The following is a 21683-nucleotide window of genomic DNA, read 5'->3' on the forward strand; positions in this document are numbered from 1 at the left end:
GTCTGCCTATGCTGATGATGTCATTTTAATGGTGAACACACAAAAAGACATTGACATCATAAAAACTAATGTTGGACTGTTTAATGAGATGTCATCAGCAAAGGTAAACTGGAGTAAGAGCGATGCAGTGATGGTAAGTGACAAGCCCACAACTAAGCTGGTTTTACCAGGGGGACTGACGTGGAAGACAGGGGGCATAAAATACCTTGGGGTGTTCTTAGGCGATGAGACTGTTTTAAATAAGAACTGGGACAATGTGCTGGAGAAGTTTGAAGGTCGGCTCAGGAGGTGGAGCTGGCTGCTACCGAGCATGTCCTATAGAGGAAGGGCACTCATTATCAACAACCTGGTGTCCTCCTCCCTTTGGCACAGACTGGCCTGTGTGGACCCTCCCCCTAACCTGCTGTCAAAAATACAGGCATTGTTAGTTAATTTTTTCTGGGACAAACTTCACTGGACCCCTCAAGCTGTCCTCTACCTTCCTAAGGATGAGGGAGGGCAGGGACTTGTCCACCTGGCCAGCAGGGGAGCTGCTTTCCGGCTACAGTTCTTTCAGCGACTGCTGTACGGCCCCAAGGACCTGGTCTGGAGACCGTTGGCCCACATGGTTCTGCAGCGGTTCGCTGGACTGGTTTTAAAAGACTCTCTATTCCTCATGGACCTCAGCACTGCAGACCTTCGCACATTGCCACCTTTCTACCGGGGAGCCTTCACTGTGTGGAAGCTGATGGCGAAGGAGAAAAGTACGGTCTCCCTTCACTGGCTGCTTCAGGAGCCTGTGGTCTTTGGAGGACAGCTCAGCGCCCCTTTCTGGGCGGGAACAGCTCTTAGGGACATCTTCTGTAAGGCCAGGGTCATGACTCTGGGGTCTGTTGTTCACCTGGCTGGAGCTGAGCTGCAGGATGCAGCCGTCCTGGCAGCTGGTGTGGGGATCCGGTCTGTGAGGAGCATTGGCAGACTTTTGGAGCATTGGAGAGGCTGCCTGAATGGACATCAACGTCTTCTACTGAGCCGGCACTCCCAAGGTTTTATTGCCCCCTGCACTGACGATCCGTTTCCCTCCATTACTGTTCGTCCGGTTTTTAAAGACTACATTGGTTGTTTTTTAAACTCACAGCACTGCACTTTAAGCCTACAGGAGGCCACTGGCAAAGCCTTGTACAGAGTCATGGTGACATGTCTAAATGGAAAGACTCTGAACCGAGTGGACACTCCATGGAGGGGTCACCTGCAGTTGGGAGATGAGGTGACACCCGCCTGGAGGAGTCTCTATAAAGGTCCTCTGACTAAAAAAGTGGCAGACCTACAGTGGAGGGTGCTACATGGCATTGTAGCAGTTAACTCCTTCCTGTCGATCATCTCCCCAGGGCACACTGACTGGTGTGTGTTCTGTGGTGAAAGGGAGACAGTTTTTCACTGTTACAGTGAGTGTGCACGTCTCACTCCTCTTTTCACTCTCCTGAAGAGTCTCTTCAGAGCAGCTGGAGAAGAATTCTCTGTTCAGGTTTTTATCTTGGGTTTTAAGTACAGAAAGGCAGCAGAGAGCAAGTGTAAACTTTTTAATTTCTTACTGGGACAGGCCAAGATGGCAGTACATGTGAGCAGGAAGAGGAAAGAGGAGAACATGGTAGATGTTGAGGTGAGTTTGTTGTTCTGTCGGATGGTGAAGGCCAGGGTCCACATAGATTTTAAATACTACAGTCAGATGCAGGACATGGATCAGTTCACCAAGACCTGGACTCACTCCAACACACTGTGTTCAGTTACTGACAATACTCTGGTCTTCTCTCAACATCTCATCTAATGCATCTCTCTAACCCGTCTGCACGGGCTAAGCTGTGTATGTTTTATTGGTTTTTAGTTTGAATTTTAATGTTTTTTTAAAAGGATGTGCTGTTTGATATGTGCTTTTTGATCAAAATGTGTATTCTTAATAGTTAAAATAAAGGTACTATAAAAACAAAAATCTCTCTCCTCTCTCTCTCTCCTCTTCTCTCTCTCTCTCTCTCTCTCTCTCTCTCGCCTCTCTCTCTCTCTCTCTCTCTCTCTCTCTCATCTCCTCTCTCCTCTCTCTCTCTCTCTCTCTCTCTCTCTCTCTCTCTCTCTCTCGCTCTCTTCTCTCTCTCTCTCTCTCTCTCTCTCTCTCTCCTCTCTCTCTCTCTCTCGTGCTCTCTCTCTCGCTCTCTCTCTCGTGCTCTCTATCTCTCTCGATGGTTGGAGGACAACTTTGAAAGCTGTGTGTTTACAAACATTAACGGGAAAATCCTGCACAGTTTACCTTTAAGTCGTAGTTCTTAATAGTTCTTTATTTGTGCATATATAAAAAACATGGAGAAAATATACAATAACGATGACAAAAAGCTTGAGGAACCCGTCTTACATTGACAGCTGTACATTCTCACTAGCCATTTAGAAATTAACATAAATATCTTTAAATATCTAAAAATAGAGGAAAAACGTACAAAAATGTAATACCCATCATGACAGTTACAATAATACAATGAAATAAAAATAATAACAAGTCAATTAAAAGGCTCTAAATGGATTAGAGGCGCGCCACCAACGGATCAGAGGGGTTTTCATGAGAAAAAGTCGTGAAGTAACAACCTTTCAAAGTAGTATTTCAAGCCTTGTAAATGCACCAAAACAACAATTGTCGTGCTCTGCCACGACAATATGACAAGAAAACTTATTTCTTATTCTGCACAAGAGCAGGGGGAGCTGGAGATGTCTATTAAAAACCAGCGTTCTGTGAAATGTAAAGATATAATTAACCTACTCTTGCTAGGTTTGAACAGCTCTTTGTGTAATTTTGAGTAATGGCGATGCTTAGAAATGTTACATTCTGCCTCGACAAGCTGAGATTAAATTGCTGTCATTAGTTTACAAGAGATAGGTCGCATCGATACGGTGGCACTGCAAATCTCTTTTTGAATTATAAATGGTAGTCAGCTGGCTGCGGCTAAATTGAACATTAAACTCAACACTGTCTGGGTACTTATCCAGTGGACTGTGGCTCAGTGACAGAGTGGGTCGTCCTCCATTGTAGAGATCGGCTATTCGATCCCCACTTCCCCCGGTCCACATGTCGAAGTGTCCTTGGGCAAGACACTGAACCCCGAGTTGCTCCTCGTGCTGCACATGGGTGTGTGGATGTGATGTGAATGGTTACATTAGATTAGATGGTATGTAGGTGTCCACTGCCATCAGTGTGAATGTCTGTGTGAATGTGACAAACACTGTGAAAGCAGAACGCCTTTCTAGTCTTCTGACTACCCAAGGCGCGATATGAGTACAAGTCCATTTATCATCATGATGCAGCTAAAAAAAAGTGGACTAAAATTATAAATTTGAAAACCACACTTCCTTTAACACCTCCATAACCCGAAGCCTCCCTCTTCAATTAACCAACAAGTGCCCCTTGGAGGAAACCGTACAGAGGAAAAGTAGTGCACCGAGAGAGATCAAGAACAAGCTGTGAACGAGTCATCACATAAACGCCCCCTCACAACGGCTCAACACCGGAGAGTTTGGCTGCAAAATGAGAAATGCAACGAGGAAATGACACCGAATGTATCAAAAGGGACGGCAGCATAAAAGCAAAAGCGATTTGTAAAGGAGGAAATGGTGGCAGGCCGCTGAAGGTTAAGAAATGAACCATTAAAAACAGACTAGATCTCTCTATAATAGAGATAATGTGAAAGAAAACAGCTTTTTTCTCCTATAAGTGGGTTTATTTCAAAAAGTAGCATTTGGATGTTCTTTTAAAGAGATGAAATTAATGTTTGGAAAGTCCGTAAAGCTGAATTTGAGACATCCCAGATATAGTCTGGAGAGAAAGTAGAGCATAATCGATCGACTTTATCAGTGGAGCGATCAGCCCTCCCTCACCTCATCACCTCCTGTTCAAAATCAGCCGAGTGGAGAGGGAGGGCTGTTGCTGCCGCTTTCCCATAATGGAAGTTTATTTTCCGCCAACCCAAAGCAATGTGATCCCCTTATCTATTTCTGCACTGCAGCCATTGGATTGCTCTCCATTGAAGTGCTATTGATCTGCCCTGTGTGCTGTACTGAAAAAAGTGGGGGTGTAATCAATACGGCCTGCCTCCTTCCCGGGTCCTCCGGCCACCGCCGCCTCACAGTCTTAAAAAGGGGACGAGACGTTTTTAATTATCTCCCTTATCAGTTTGGGAAAGCACACTGTTACTTTTGAACACCGAGGACTGTTTGTCGAATACTAATGTGATGATCCAGTATAAAATGTGTCCAAATATTCTCTTGTTTCATAAACACTATGTTCAGATGCGGATAATAAAACAGTTGCATTAGGCCGACCTTTAACAATCAATCCCATCCCCTGATCATGTCACTGTGACTGAGAATGATGCATGACGTTTGCTCCATAATGCTTTATCAGTATTTTTATACAATACTCCACTGCATTAGTTATAAAAGTTACACTATGGGCGCACTCACACTGTCCTTCCGCACCGGGCCAAAACAGGCTTATCGGCTAAAGCCTAGTTCGTTTGACCAGTGTGAGTGCAACCGCTCCGAGCATAGCTGCAGCCAGCTGGCCGTCCACGGCCCGTCTGGAGAGGTGGGCTTTTGTAGAGCGCGTTTGCACATGTACGAGCACGAGCGTGCGCACGTGTACGAGCACGAGCATGAGGCCCACGGCAATTCTGACATCCTTTATGTGCGCCTGTTGGGACATAGAAATTAGAAGGACGGACCATGCGCGGACATTTAAAACAACAACGACAACGGCGGCGAAAGGTTGACGTTGGTGTGATGTGGAGGTGGAGTGTTTACTGCAGGTTTGGTCGATGAAAATATTCAAAAACAGTCGACAAGACGCACAAAAACTCAGAGGTCTATGGAAAGATTTGTAAACAAAGCGACGCATCGCCATGACGTCATCAATGCGTGTGACGTGATACGACGTGATGACGTAAAGGCAGCAAGAAGCATTGGCCAAGGCCCAGGCAGTGTGAGTACAAACGGGCCTGGCAAGCGGGGGGAGAGGGAGGGGAGACAAGTACCCTAAAGCACGAGGCGCGGTACGGAAGGACAGTGTGAGTGCGCCCTATGTCAGTTTAATGAATGAGCACTAAAGACAGCCTTGTTCAATCCAACGCATGCAGAGGTTTGGCCACTACTATGGTCTGGAATGATCAGTAGCTATGTCGGTGAATGTTGGATAATTTTAGCAAACTTTAGATGTAAATCGCTGTTTAACTCACTTTGCTGACTTTGTGGCTCTTCTCTTCTCGGGATACAGCCCTGAATCAGTACGACGTGTTGTCTGAGGACGTCGGATATCTAAAGTTTTTATAGCTGTCCCCTAACGGCCTCACTCGAAGGTGGGATTTTATGAAAACGGGGATGACAACACAGGACATTTTCACACAGTCTCTCTGAAGACGATTGTTCCCATAAAAAGTGACAGAAATCGTTCTGTAACAAATGAAAAACATTGAGCTGAGAGAAAAATTCAGAGTGTCATCGTCAATGGAGACATCACTATGACAAATAGGATGTGCAGAGTTACCACAACAGCAAACAAATGTGATACAACTGAATAAATCGGCACTATATTGTTGGTTTTCTAGCAAAGGCAACACCGGAATTTAGCATCATGTCTGCAGGACGCTAAAGGTCACTGGACGCTGAAACAATGACACTTGGACAGGACGTCCTGTCTGACCACTACAGTATATGCCAGCGAACTATTTTACATTAGAGGACCTTAGAAATCCAATATACCATTCAGAAATCAATACAGCTCCTCTCACAGCAATATGAATGCAGTCAACCAAGATCAATAAAATGACAAAATAAGTATCTATTAAAACATGTTATTGTCCCCTGAGGTATAAAAGATAAACGTAAGAGAATAAAAAAAGATTTGTGTGTTCCCATCCTCGTGTGTTCAGGGAGCAAATGTCACTGTACTCAAACGGAGCCGACCCGAGGGAATCGATCACTAAATGATGTTTCATCAGCAGTTGTATGAGTAAACAACAGGTGTAAGCACCGATGATGAAGCAGTGTTTCTTTATGAAAGGAACCCAGAAGGAGAGACTGGGTGACACTTGGACCAAGCAAACTAATAATGTTTATTGTTGCACAGGAATTTCTTTGTTTCCTCTGCGCGTGTTTTCAATGGTGTTGAAAAACTGCTGTGTCATTTTCTGCTGACTACGGCTGCGACTTACTGGAGCACCAGGGCAGTAACAATCTCTCCTTCTATTTGTGTGTGTGTGTGTGTGTGTGTGTGTGTGTGTGTGTGCGTGTGCGTGTGCGTGTGCGTGTGCGTGTGCGTGTGCGTGTGTGTGTGTGTGTGTGTGTGTGTGTGTGTGCGTGTGTGTTAAAAGTCCAAAAAGTTAAGAAAATGTCTACTGACATGTTCGTTTGGCACCTGAATGATAAAGGCACAAGGTTTGTCATCATTTCATTTTCATGCGGTGCTCAATGCTCAATCAAAATGTTACGTCCTTTTATTGTTTTGCATCGTTTTATACTAATTTTAATAAAGTAATATTAGTCATTTGAGCTAGCAAATAACGCTGTTTTGGCGCGATACAGGTCATGGGAGAGTTATTTCAGTAAAGTGCTTGCTAGTATTTAATAAAGAGCAGCACTTAATAGTGTGCACTAATCATTTTTGAGGTTAAAGCTGCAAATTAAAATATCAAATTTTAAGATAAGTTTGTTTATTGCACTCTATTCTGAAGTTGTAATTAAAGTAAAATGGGTTAAAAAGGATATTTCATGATTGTTAGTGAGGATTCATGTTGTGCTAAAGGTAAGAAACACACTATTTTGATATTGTCATTATTGTATTTATTTATTTTAGGGACCACTTACCTTACCACCAACTAACCACTTACTTAAGGATGGAAATTAATAATCCTCTATATTTACATTTTCATCATATCAATCATCAATATACTTTGTCCCTTTGTGTAGATAGATACATTTCAAACTAAATACAAATAAACAGATGAAGTTAATTTAACTGACAGGCAGGTAGAGAAAGAATACACAAATAACATCACTGAACTGTAAATCTGCATTTAAGACAAAACAGATAACATCTAATCTCAGGTCAGAATATTGTATTAGAGATAACTGACACACAAGTATTGATATTGTATATATATATATATCATATGTGCGTGAAAACACCTGTACTGTATGAAACTGTATGTTAGAGTTCTCAGGGTTTCACCTCTGTATAAGGAATTTGTTGAAATTCAAAAATCATGTGACATAATGTGAGAAAACTGACCACAGCGCGCTCACGGTCATCAAGGAATACCGAAAGAGACCAGAAAGGAGCTCCTGTAAGGTACATTTTTTTACTCATCACTGGTCTGTCGGCTCAAAGAGCGCCACATCACACTGACCTCTGACCTCGGAGGAGAAGTGGGCGGAGTGTCGAGTTATAAACAGCTGCAGCTGCTGATCAAGGTCGCAGCACTTGAGGTCGACGTCCCAGGATCGAATTCCTGTCAGAAAGGAGAGAGAGAGCGAGAGAGAGAGAGAGAGAGAGAGAGAGAGAGAGAGAGAGAGAGAGAGAGAGAGAGAGAGAGAGAGAGAGAGAGAGAGAGAGAGAGAGAGAGAGAGACACAGAGACACAGAGACACAGAGAGAGAGAGGACAACAGCAAGAAGCAGAGAGGGACAGAGATCAGAAGAGTCAAGTTTATTTATGTTAATTACATTTTGTAATCCATCCATCCATCATCCTCCAAATTTTATAATTAATTTTTCATTTTTTTCAGTCATTTGTTTAAGGCAGAAAAGTCAAAATTCTCTGATTTAGCTTCTCAAATGTGAGTTTATTCTGGTTTCGTTATTTCTCCTCCGTTAGCGGACGTCATCTTGGGTTTTGGGGAACAGCGACCACCATTTTTCTAAATTTTCTGACATTTTAAAGACCAAACGATTACATTCATTCATTCATTCATTCATTCATCTTCAACCGCTTGTCCCTGTCGGGGTCACGGGGGGGCTGGAGCCAATCCCAATTGACATCGGGCGTGAGGCGGGGTACACCCTGGACAGGACGCCAGTCTATCGCAGGACACATAGAGACGAACAGAGACAGACAACCATTCACACCTACGGGCAATTTTAGAGTCATCAATGAACCGAACACCTGCACGTCTTTGGACTGTGGGAGGAAACCGGAGAACCCGGAGAAAACCCACGCAGACACGGGGAGAACATGCAAACTCCACACAGAAGGGCCCCAGCCGGGATGCAAACCAGGAACCTTCTCACTGTGAGGCGACACTGCTAACCACTACACCACCATGTACAACTACATAATCAATCAATCAAGAATATAGTTAACAGAATAATTGCTAATGAAAGTAATCTTTAGCCTCAGCCCTGTTGGTATTTAATTATTATCACATTATTTCCAATTGTTAATCAGTTTTTTATCGTATCGTCATGATAAAATGTAAAAGTAAAAGTAAAAGTTTCCACATTGACATAAGGACTAAAATTAATTGGAGTTCACTATCAGTAAAAAGGACACACACACACACGCACGTGCACACACGCACACGCACACGCACACGCACACGCACACGCACACATACACACACACACACACACACACACACACACACACACACACACACACACACACACACACACAGACATCAGCTCTATCAGATCCTTCTGAGCCGCAGTGAGTCAAACTTCAGAGAGGACTCGTGTCAGATCTCCTCCAGCGGGACAGGAACCAACACACCTCTCTCATCTTATCCGCCTGTCGATTGCTTCAGCGAGAGGGAGAAATTAGATTTGCATTTCTCCCATCCATAGCCCCCGTGCCAGACTCTTCTCTTCCATAAAAAAGACTTTGAAGACCTTGTTGTGCCCTTAACCGAGGAGAAAATGTTCCCTCTCACTGCAGTCGATTCCCAGAAATGCTGTGTCACTGGTATTAACTTTAACTTTGCACACTGCCAGACATAAAGAGAGACACCCTCCCACTCTGACGTTTATGTCTTTCCACCCCAATCCTCACGGCAGAAATTAGATCGTTAGATTGTTAGCGTCCACAGAAGACGGGGAAAAGGGTTGGAATAAACGAGGCCTTCGTTTTGGAGGATGACATCAGTGTCAAACATTTAAACTGGCCTCAGACATAAATGCCTGCTTATAATAATAATAATAAAGTTTACTTGTACGGCACCTTTCATAAATGAAATGCAGCCAAAAGTGCTTTACAATAAAGAAACTACATGCACCACATTGCAGTGCTTCACATTAAAAAGGCACAGAATGAACTTTAAAAATAGTAATATATGCGCCAAAGTCATGTTAAATAAGATGAAAGATAAAAGGAGTTAAGAATAAAATACATAAAATACATCATCACATGGATAAGAAAATGATATTTGTTTTGGGGAGTCGTGGTAGTAGGTCATTCTCAGGTGAAGGAAAATCTAAAAATGTTGAAATCATTTTCAAGGACAACACAAGATTACCAGGTCATGTCTAATTTTCCATGTGTTTTCCATGACTGGATAATTGGTCAACTGTTTTACATGTTCTCTGTATAAAGCACGCCATCGCCCGCCAATTTCAGCTGGCATTTTTTTTACCCCTATCCCTGAATGTTAACTTGTGCAGCCAGACTTCTCTCCAGCACAGACACAGTGCTGTGGAGACAGTGCTGGCAGTGTGAGACGGCTGATAACACCCATTGAACAGAGTGATAACATTTGAAACAGGTGGTTGGTCACATGAAACAGACCATTTAGAACCTGTGATGGACATTTTCACTGGCACTGAATCAACTAAATGATTCATTAATTATATAATGACATTTATAAGGAAACAATGAGCACTAAAAAGTGATTTAAGATAATGTGGAGAGCAAACCGCAGCTGTCAGTATCTGCTCAATGCCAGAGTCCAGACCTGCACATCAATATGCATAATGATGGCACAGCTTGAGACTCTGCGGAGAGAGAGTCCTTGATGCTTCCCACTGAACAGCTTAGAGACGCGGCTGTACGCTGCTCTTTATTATGGCAGTGTTGCCCATACGTAGACCAATGTGTGGCGCAGCACCGCATAATCGACACAGAGCGACACAAATTAATTAAGTCTTTTGGGGGGGGGATATTAATATCGTTCCGTTCATTCCTTTCTGCATAAGACTCTGTCTCCCTGTCATTCTAGTTTAGAGAAAGAGACAGAGAGAGGGATGAAGAGAGAGAGAGACAGAGAGACAGAGAGACAGACAGAGATACAGAGAGACAGACAAAGAGACAGAGAGAGAGACAGACAGAGAGACAGACAAAGAGACAGAGAGAGAGACAGACAGAGAGACAGACAGAGAGAGAGACAGACAAAGAGACAGAGAGAGAGACAGACAGAGAGACAGACAGAGAGACAGACAGACAGAGCGACAGACAGAGAGACGGAGAGAGACAGAGAGACAGACAAAGAGACAGAGAGAGAGACAGAGAGACAGACAGAGAGAGAGACGGACAGAGAAAGACAGACAGAGAGACAGAGACACAGAGACACAGAGACAGACACAGAGACACAGAGAGACAGACAGAGAGAGAGACAGACAGAGAGACAGAGAGACAGAGAGACAGACAGAGACACAGAGACACAGACAGAGACACAGAGACACAGAGACACAGAGACAGACACAGAGACACAGAGAGACAGACAGAGAGAGAGACAGACAGAGAGGGAGACAGACAGAGAAACAGAGAGAGAGACAGGCGCACACACTTTCCCAACGTTTTCAACCAACCCAACTGCAACTTGGACCACAAGTATTACTATTAAAATACTTATTCTAAAGGGTATCTTGGTTAGCTTAATCATTGACATTGGCTTACGTAAAACTGACATCCCTGAGTCATATGCATTTAAAACATGCATTGCAAATTTAAACCTTTGTTCACCAGGTCAACGAATAACGTATGCTGAACATAGAACACACAGTCAACATAAAACGGTGGGTCAGACCTGGTCTGTGGGAAACTCTGTACGGGATGAGGACTTTCACTCATTTGCCAAATCAACAACTTAGGTCTCACCCGTGGCTTGGAGCCTACGTACTTTGTCACCAGAACAAGCAGTTTGATAAAGCATTCATGTGTGGCTACAACAAGCTTAGTATCTGGAGGTGAATGGGTTCATTGCTGCACCTTGTGAACATAGACTGTATATAAAGATGAACATAGCGGCACGCTGCAGGTGCACTGAAATATTTCATCATCAATTCATATTTAACTAGTTGTTTTGCCTGTGTTGAAATCAATAATGATTCAACATATTCATTTAAGCTGAATAAGTCCTTCACCAGAGTATGGCCAGTAAAGCTACGTGACTCAAATCCTCCTGAGCATTAAAGTGACCCACCAAACACGTATCTGCTGCGATCTTAAGAAGCGGCTTTAAAATGTTGGTAATTTCCTCTTTAAACAGAGTAGTTGTGCTCAGTGTCATTTATGTAAGTTAGAAAACATAAAGAAACAAGAAGAGTCGGATGAAAAACAGAGCAGAGGGTTATAATTACGGCTGGGTATCCATACATGATATTTTTTAAAAGGTATCGACCGAAATCAGCAGTATCGAATCAAAACTTCTCCAAATGATACCTGCATTCAATCCTTTTTATACCCAGATTTCATGGGTTTTCCCGCAGCTAATTATTGCAGTTTGATGTGACGTGATTGGCCAACCCAGTCACCCTTCGTGCCAATATTACACGCATCCATCCACGTGATTGGGATCAAATAGCCATCAGGACAACCGGCGTGCATCAAAATGGTCAAAAATCACGGATTTATTCCAAAGCTACCCGGCGTCAACTAGTGCTGCAGGTGAGCTGACAGGAAAACGCTTAGCTCAAGCTTTGACATTGTTGGGAATTAGCAAAACATTTGAGCTGAGTTCTTCATCGTGTCGTCATATCACGGCCTGCACCGAAGGTTTTACACACACACACACACACACACACACACACACACGTACACGTACACTCACACGTACACGTACACATACACGTACACATACACATACACATACACACACACACACACACACACACACACACACACACACACACACACACACACACACACACACACACACACACACACACACACACACACACACACCTCTGTCCTGGTGGAGGGGGTGGGTTGGGCCTGTTGTGGGCTGGTGTAGTCAGAATTGTCCCGTGGATTTTTTGTGTCCCACTCCGCCCCTGAAATGATGTCTATTGGTATCAGTATCACTTTAGGGGCGCTGATATTATAACTTTTAAACGATACACAGTCCTATAGTTATGATGCAGGAGTGGTTTGAGAAGTTTTTTGTTGACACTATAACACTGTGACCGGCAAATTACAACGTTTTTACAGCCAGTTTCCAAACCTACACTGCTGCAGCGTCTCTTACACCAAACTTAGGAGGATGGGAGGTGTAAATAAATGTTAATAATAATAATAATACAAATACGTTACCCCCTGACTGCACTGCGTGTAAAATTCATCCTAATTTCCCACCTTGAGATGCAGCCAGAAGGATTATGCACGCCTCACACTCGGAGGGAAAAGTGAGGGTGACACTGTTTCAAAGTTATATATCCGATATAAAATCTGAATTCAGGGGGGGGGGGGGGGGGGGGGGGGGTGGTGTCTTAATGCTGTCTGAGGCGGGAGGGGAAGAGCGCAAAGCCCAGTGTCAGAAGTCGCACTCATTTTCTATTTCACTGTCTCTGAGGTTTCAGATCCGCTGAACCTGAAGGTGTCGGGCATGAAAGTCTTCCCCCTGCACCTCCGAGGGGAAAAACACACCGGATCACGAGCTCAGGTCGTGTTAGGGATGTTTTGATTAGCCTCTCTTCTCAGGAACAGGCCTTTTCTTTTCCGGGAACGGATAAAGTGTGTTAGGTATTCGATGCGGGTACAAGAAAACAAACACAGTGCAAGAAGTCAAAGTCAGTGCAGGTGAAGGTGGTGAAACGTCACTCAATATACACAAAAATCATCATATTCGTGCAATATTATATAAGCTAAGTCACATACCTTACAACAAGTTTAGAGGATTGTCAAACTAGGGCGTGAGGATATGATGATCTATATATATCATCGAAACATTCACGATGTTTCACAGCCATCCCCGAGGAACTCGGAGTAGAGCCACTGCTCCTTTGCGTTGAAAGGAGCCAGTTGAGGTGGTTCAGGATCATCTAGTAAGGATGCCCCCTGGACGCCTCCCTAGGGAGGTGTTCCAGGCACGTCCAGCTGGGAGGAGGCTTCAGGGAAGACCCAGGACCAGGTGGAGAGATTATATCCCCACACTGGCCTGGGAACGCCTCGGGATCCCCCAGTTAGAGCTGGTTAATGTGGCCCGGGAAAGGGAAGTTTGGGGTCCCCTGCTAAAGCTGCTGCCCCCACGACCCGACCCCGGATAAGAGGCTGAAGATGAGATGAGATGAGATTTCAGCTTCTTAAATGTAAATATTTCCTGGTTTCTTTCCTCTTCTGTGACCGTAAACTGAACACATTTGAGTTGTGGACAAAACAAGATATTTGAGGACGTCTTGAGCTTTTGGGAAGACAAATTAATCGTCAATGAAAACAATCGTCCTACTCTGGATTGATGACAAAAGGACCCTCAGCTAACACGCAATGAGAGTGGATGGCAGGTCATTCACACCGAGTCACACTTAAAACACAGGATCGATGCTGGATTGATCCGGGGGGGAGGTTTATCAGAGGAGATGAGGGGATGGATGGGGTTTCGCGACTGACTGACGCCAGACTGGCATCTAAAAGTGTGATTGATCACCTGTCCTGAGAGCAGCTCAGACTGGCAACAGCGCTGCAGAATATTGCTGACTGGCATACTCCTGAGTCCGCAAACATCAACATCTTTTACAACTGCTCAACATCCCTACACTTCCGACTAGCACCGCTCTGACAGGATGACTGTAACTGAAATAGCTGCTGCATGGAAAAGCGTTTGAACTCGCCAAGATATTCAGCTGAGTAATGATGCCGGCAGGAAACAGAGAGAGCTACGTGTTTGCCTTTATAATGTTGTGTTGTCAGTGCTGCAGATACACACATTTAGAGACAAAACACACACGCACCTACTCACACCAAACTGCACTTTTAGGTGACCACTGCAACACAGACATGCATGTTATTGTGAAGGGTTTTACTTTACCGCGCGGATTGGTCAAATATGTATGTTAACAGTGGCGTGCACAGACGTTTTGAAGGGCAGGGGCGAAAAGGAAAAAAAAGGGCACTTACAGCGCATCCTCATCACGGAAGAGGGCACATTAGCACACGTTTTTTGGCTCCTAGAGGGCCCTTTAGCACGTGTTTTGGCTCCTAGAGGGCACTTTAGCACGTGTTTTGGCTCCTAGAGGGCACTTTAGCGCACGCTTTGGCTCCTAGAGGGCACCTTAGCATGCATTGTGGCCCCTAGCGGGCACTTTAGCACATGTTTTTGCTCCTAGAGGGCACTTTAGCACATGTTTTGGCTCCTAGAGGGCACTTTAGCACATGTTTTTGCTCCCAAGAGGACACCTTAGCACACATTTAGGCTCCTAGAGGGCACTTCAGCACGTGTTTTGGCTCCTAGAGAGCACTTTAGCATGTGTTTTGGCTCCTAGAGAGCACTTACCACACATTTCGGCTCCTAGAAGACTCTTCAGCACACATTTTGGCTCCTAGAGGTCACATTAGCACGCGTCTTGGCTCCCAAGAGGGCACTGTAGCACACATTTTAGCTCCTAGAGGGCACTTTAGCACGAGTTTTGGCTCCTAGAGAGCACTTTAGCACACGTTTTTGCTCGCAAGAGGGCACTTTAGCGCGCATTTTGGCTTCCAAGAGGACACTTAAGCACACATTTTAGCTTCCAAGAGGGCACTTTAGCACACGTTTTGGCTGCCATGAGGGCACTTTAGCACGTGTTTTGGCTCCTAGAGAGCACTTTGGCACACATTTCGGCTCCTAGAGGGCACTTTAGCACATGTTTTGGCTCCTAGAGAGCACTTTAGCACACGTTTTGGCTCCTAGAGGGCACTTTAGCACATGTTTTGGCTCCTAGAGAGCACTTTAGCACACATTTCGGCTCCTAGAGGGCACTTTAGCACATGTTTTGGCTCCTAGAGAGCACTTTAGCACACGTTTTGGCTCCTAGAGGGCAGTTTAGCATATGTTTTGACTGCCATGAGGGCACTTTAACACAGGTCCTGGCTGCCATGCCACACTTAAGTACACATTTTGGCTCCTACCCCCCCTGCCCCCTCCCTGTGCAGCCCAGTGTATGCTGACGTGTGTTTTTGATAATTTGATTTGAGGAAATAAGGAACAGTATTAGGTTAAAAACAGAGAGGGAGGCTGCTTGACAAAATACTCTATTAAAAGTAACCTCTGCCGCAGCCACAAATTGCCATTTCACAGTAGTTCACAGAGGGCTAAGGGGGAATGCGTGGTGTCCCATGGTGCAATGCTGCAGCAGAGTGCCTTCACCTATGGATACTTATCCTGTCCATTGCGTCAAAACCACTTCCCTCCTGTTGATGTTTAAACCTTCTTTTCTCCACCACTTTCCATCCCAAAGCTGCACACTGACTCACAGCTGCCAACACGGATAACAACCACAGATACAGACCGGAGATTCGTCCATCACTCACCCCGCTCTATCTGCGCTCTGGCGGTGCCCAGCTGGTGCTCCGTGCCGATCTCCCCGATCACTATCAGCATGTAGTAGCCGCCCCGGTTGAACGGCACCCCGAACCGCCTTCTTACTCCACCTCGGCGGTACCGTAGTCGCTCCTCGGACCCCGGTGGCGGCGGTAGCGGCGCGCTGTCGCCCTCGTCTTCCTCCACCACCGGCAGCGCACCTCTTACCGGGATCTCCATGGCAACAACCCCTGGAGCCAACGCCGAGGCTGACTTCATCGCCATGACAACTACCAGTGTGGCGGAGGCTAAGGAGGATGCTGGGAGGGCAGGGAGGGAGGGTGAGGGAGGGGACAGCGTCCAACCGTTAAGTTTTTTTTTTTTTTTTAAAGATTATTTTATTTAGTTTGTTTGTTTATTGTCTTCTACACTCCAACTGGTCTGTATAATGTACTGTTTTGTTTTTTCTAAATTTAAAAAATAATTGGATCACAAATCAAAAAGATGTATTTCCGGCGAAACTTTCAAAATAAGAGCGCTTTTGCTGCATGTGTTCATTGTTGAATAACGTGTAAAAAACTGTCCAGTTATCATTACAGAGCTGCAGATTGGTGAAAGGTTTTGTGTACAGACTTTCTGAAGATGACAAGCTCTTCAGAGTTAGACAATTATTTAATAAATAAACAATTAACATTAAAGGTTAAATATGTAGAATCATCATTAAAGCTATATTTAAAAAATAAATAAAAAAAATACACCTACGGGGCGTTTTGAAGGGGTACAGAATGAAAGTATTGCTTTTTTATGAAAATATACATTTAGACGGAATTGATATATATATATATATATGTTTGTATATATATATAAATTATTTATTTATTTTTTTGACAAGTTTAATAATGACTTTCTGTCACGTTCTGTTTACATTGTACCAGCCAATAGTGGCTGGTGTTGCAGGTTGCCAGGGTTGTCTGTTGTTGGGTGCAGCTACTGTAGGCTGGCACTGGTGAAATGGAGTTTGCCAATCCTGTAGCTGCTTATTTGTCCCTGCAGCTGAGTAACCAGAGACAGGCAAAAACCAGAGTCAATATAGGCCGAGCATTCACTCAACACACAGTGAAATGGCTACGTTTCTCCTTTATCAGTAAGCTAACTTTCATGTTTACTTAGCTGTAACGGCTAACGCTAACTGTCAGTCATACTGCTCTGCAGCAGTACATTTTTAAGGTGTGATTTACCAGAGGGGACGGGTTCAAACAGGCTCAAACAGACTTCGGTCTCCTGTAGGCTACTGGGCCGGGTCTGACCAACCTGACAACAAGACTGGTGGAGTTATTTTTTGTTGTTGCGACTACGATCTCGAGACACTAGATGGCGGTGTTCTGCTCATTCTCGATATTCAACCTTTAAGGTAAGACCCACTAATTCAACAGCTGTGAAATAAATCCTGCTTTCTCTTGTATTATATATTATGTATAAATTGTGCCTTTAATCTGTCACTTTTTGTTATACTCTACTTGCCTCTGCAAATTGCCCATGGGGACAAAAATGTTATTGAATCTAATTTGAATGTTGACTTTATGATCTTGATGGATGTGTTTCTAATTTTTTTGTGTCCAACACATTTCTATCAATAAAGGCTGAATAACAGAAGCACCTCTGTTTGCAATACAGCACCACAAACTTGCATTAACCTACATACATTTTTTTCAATCTGTCATTTTTATGGATTACACACCCAAGCAATTAGGGAGTTTGTCGTTTTACTCAAGGGCACCTCGGCAAAACATGGCACCTTTCCAGCTACCAGTCCACAGGGACTTGAACCGGCGACCCTAAGGTTCCCAGGTCAAGCCCCCACAGATGGGCTACTCCCCTTTTTCAACAAAAACTGAACATTATAACCTTCATGACGTCAGGATTTGTTGCACGACTGTTGTGACACGTGTGTCTAATATACCAGTGGTTGCTTAGGAACATTGTTTCCCTGTTTTGTTTTGTACCAATGAGAGAAATTACAGTGCATTTACTCTCTGTCGTACAACAAGAAGCTCCAAGAACGCCAAATGAACCTTATTTTCATATAATATACTGTATTCTACTGTACAGCTACATGTGTAAATGTTTCATACACTATTATTTTGTTCTTGCAAAACAGCCTGTGCTCTTTCTTTCCACCTTAAAGTATAAACATGAGTAAACACAAACCTACAATTTTGTGCTTTGTCGTCTCGCAGGTCTCTGCTGATCGTGGTGGTGCCTGCTGCCGTGGTCCTGCATGACGCTTCCTGCTGCTATTATAATTTATAACCTTAGCTGTGCTTGTTTCTACTATTCTGCTGTATTAACTGCCATAACATATAAGTCATATTCACATTACTATAGATATTATTAGAGCTACTGGAAGTGTGTCTGTCTCTGTCCATCTTTTCTATCTTTCTCTCTCCTTTTCTTCCTCCCCAACCGCTGCAGACAGATGTCCGTCCTCCACAGAGCTGGGTCTGTCTGACGTTCCTGTCTGTTATAGGGAAGGTTTTCGTTGCATTGTTGGGTCTGTGTAAATCATCAATAAGTCATAGAGTGTGGTCTTTACCTACTCTGTAAAGTGTCCTGAGATAACTTTTGTTATGATTTGGCACTATAAATAACATTGAATTGAATTGAATGTAGAAGCTTCTGCGTGTTACCGTGTCATGCTAATGTTTTGCGTAACAATAAAGTGTGACAGGGACGACTGCACACTGTCTGGCAGCAGAATTGAAAGGTAAAACAGCATTAGACCCCTCTGAACGCCAGTCAGACACTTTCTTAATCTCTGTTTAGGATTCAGATGATGTTTGACTGTAGTCAGTCTTGTGCAGTGAATGTGGAGGACTTATTAAAATAATCTGTGGAGAGAATGAAAGGACAATTTCTCCAGAGCTCAAACGTGTTTTTATGCACACACACATCAGGATAAAGAGGAAGAGAAAGGGAATGCAGGGCAGCCTTAAAATAGCCTCTTTCTTCTCAGAGAAATGTTCCTCATTCAGCTTTTCTCCCGGTTAACCTTGAGCTTGGCACATTTCAGTGAGAAGCAGAGGGCGTCTCCGCGTCACACTGAGGGGACAGTAAGGAGGTTCACACACGTCAGGCTGAACCTTTGACTTTTACTGTAGCTATCATGTGACATTTTCAGATCGGCTCCAGTTATACAGTTTGTACAGATGCAGATTGGAACCAACTTCTGTTTAAATGTTTTAAATTCAAATAACCTAACATATGTTATTTATAAAAATCAGAATTTCTCTTCAGTTCAAATGAATCCAACGCTAAATATCCAGTGTAGCCGTCACCACCTGCTCAGAGTAGTAGTAGTGTCCGTTAGAGACGCTGTGGAAGAAATAAACAGTGTAACATCCTACAGTAGCACTGTGAAGATGCCTCATATGGAGTCTTTTTTTCTTTTCTGGCTGCAGGTCTCTTTGACAGTGAGTCAGCACTTCACTCCATAGACGACCTGCACCACAGACGTGCTTCCCTCTAGTGGTGAAGAACGACACATCCCAACTCTCTACAAACTGGGGGATGATGTAAGAAGTTATTATAGTGATTCTGCAGGTTGTCGCTGTGAAAATGTGCGGTTTCAGCTCGGTTTTCCTATTGAATAAGAAGAATAAAAGAGCATGTTTGATCACAGACTAAAACATTGTTTATCATTAAAGGTATACAAAAAGAACTCTCTCTCTCTATATATATATATATTTGGGGCCATTTTATACAATATTTCAATCTAAGTAACGTGATTTATGTGGTGGGTGAGGTGTGAATGTAAGCAGTTAATCTATTATTTAATAAAGTCTTTGAGTTTGATACAATGTACAAATAATTAAAGTATTAACAAACCCTTTATTTATTTATTTATTTATTCTCTCCTTTGTTCTCAGTATTGATTTACAACTTATTGTGACGTTTGTTCTTGTGAAAATAATGTAGTTTGAAAATGTTTAATGTTTAATAAGATGATTAATCATATTTATTCCATAGAAAAAGATGAACAATACGTACGACTGATGCAGACAACAGGCCGGTGTGTCGGGGAAACCCAGGTGTTGGTAATTAGATCATCAGGTGATTAGTATGCTGGAGATGAACCCCTGGGACGTGACCTTTCCCTGCCTCTCATTACTTGCCCTATCTCAGCAAAACATGGATTACACTTCTGTAAAATTCACCTTGTACAACAGATATTAAAAAAGGAAACCTTCCTTTAAAAAAAACAAAGCAACCAGTCATTGTCTGCAGGCTCTGTCCATGTGTGAGTGTCTCTTTTAGGGTGAAACTGCACAGTCGTTCTTCTAAAAGCGACCGTCTGCTCAGGTAGCCGACCTGTCTGGCCCGGTTTGTTGACGGCTGTGTTCAATGGGAAGCTGCTGCAGTTATTCTGAGTGACGGACAGAGCCCGGAGAAAGAAACGCAGAGTGACAGACCGATGCAAGAAGCAGCAGTTTGGGTTTCAGTGCAAACTCCCCACAGACCGTCTGGGTCGCAGAGCGGTCACAAAGGTCGGCCTCTTTTCTCTGCTTTGTGTCCTCTGTCCTAAAAATAGAGACAGAGGAGTGTGAGACTCTCTATCAAGGATGAGAGAAGGGCCCTGAGCTATTGCTGTCTACAGTATTGTTAATCTCATCTTCATCCTCTTATCCGGGGTCGAGTCGCGGGGGCAGCAGCTTTAGCAGGGGACCCCAAACTTCCCTTTCCCGGGCCACATTAACCAGCTCTAACTGGGGGATCCCGAGGCGTTCCCAGGCCAGTGTGGAGATCTAATCTCTCCACCTGGTCCTGGGTCTTCCCCGAGGCCTCCTCCCAGCTGGACGTGCCTGGAACACCTCCCTAGGGAGGCGCCCAGGGTTCATCCTTACTAGATGATCCTGAACCACCTCAACTGGCTCCTTTCAACGCTAAGGAGCAGCGGCTCTACTCCGAGTTCCTCACGGATGGCTGAACTTCTCACCCTCTCTCTAAGGGAGACTCCAGCCACCCTCCTGAGAAAACCCATTTCGGCCGCTTGTACCCGCGACCTCGTTCTTTGGGTCCTGACCCAGCTTTCATGACCATAGGTGAGGGTAGGAACCAAGATTGACCGGTAGATCGAGAGCTTTGCCTTTCGGCTCAGCTCTCTTTTCGTCACAACGGTGCGGTAGAGCGACTGCAGCTCCGCCCCCCCTGCTCCGATTCTCCGGCCTAACTCACGCTCCATCGTCCCCTCACTCGTGAACATGATCCCGAGGTACTTGAACTCCTTCACTTGGGGTCAGGACTCATTCCCTGGTTCTCAAACCACCTCAGTAAATATCAGGCTCTATCAAGAGTCACCACTAAGACCAATGTTCACAAACAGCAGCGTAGACCGACACTATTCAGATACAGACAGGAAGGTTTATTCCTAATCAGAAGATTATTTATTGCTGACTGTCTTCATCCACTGACGCGCTGTAGGAAGGTTCAGCATCAGAACCAATGATTTCACACCATCACTTTACCTGTTTACCATCTTCATCACAGTTTGGCTCATAACTCATGAACGTGACCACGTAGCAGGCGGATATTGAGATAAAATATGACAGGGAATGCTAAACTTGTTTTAAATCGCATTTCACTGACCTTAAAAGTTTATTAATTTAGTAATTAATGTTTCCTTTTTTTGATTTTGGAGATTCCTTCACATACCACATTAGAGAGCCCGAGTACCACAGTTTGAGAACCAGCGTATTATTCATCCTTGGATAGATGTTCGTTAGACCTGTGTAATTATAGTTATTATAGCTTTTTAATTATTATATACACTGACATGCTAATAATAATAATAATACCAAATATCCAGGCTAAAATGATCTGTTAAGGGGAAGGAGTAGATACGTTTTAACTTCCCCCTTTCGAGCGTGTGGAAAGTGTCTTTTTTTTAGCTTTTGTTTTATTTATTTATCAACTACTT

This window comes from Echiichthys vipera, assembly GCF_963691815.1.
Source record: "Echiichthys vipera genome assembly, chromosome: 7".
NCBI lineage: Eukaryota > Metazoa > Chordata > Actinopteri > Perciformes > Trachinidae > Echiichthys > Echiichthys vipera.